The following is a 447-nucleotide window of genomic DNA, read 5'->3' on the forward strand; positions in this document are numbered from 1 at the left end:
CCGAACAGTGTGGCACACTTCCACACGAGCGCCGTGACTACCTTTCAACAAGTGGATCATTTCAATCTCCTCCTCCTGGAGCCCTGCTCAAACTGCCCTCCCATCCATGCCATAACCTCTTACTTTATTTTACGTTTTTTAATTAATAAACTATATGTATGCTTTTACTTTTATGTCCTGCTATTAAATGTATAAAGAAATGAAAGCTGTAAAACACAATATTCGTCATGATTCATATTTTTTTTTCAAGTTTAGTTTTTTGCAGCGTCATTATATAAAAGATCCTAATAATCATAATGAATAGAATAGAATATATTTGATAAGTTGATGTCATAATAAATTTTAGTATGTTTTTTGTGTCTTTTAAGTTTTTTCATGCTTCAGAACAAATCACAAAGTTGTTATATAGCTTAGCTTCTGATAGCTTTTATAGCATTTTACATATTT

This window comes from Paramisgurnus dabryanus, chromosome 17 (assembly GCF_030506205.2).
Source record: "Paramisgurnus dabryanus chromosome 17, PD_genome_1.1, whole genome shotgun sequence".
Lineage (NCBI taxonomy): Eukaryota > Metazoa > Chordata > Actinopteri > Cypriniformes > Cobitidae > Paramisgurnus > Paramisgurnus dabryanus.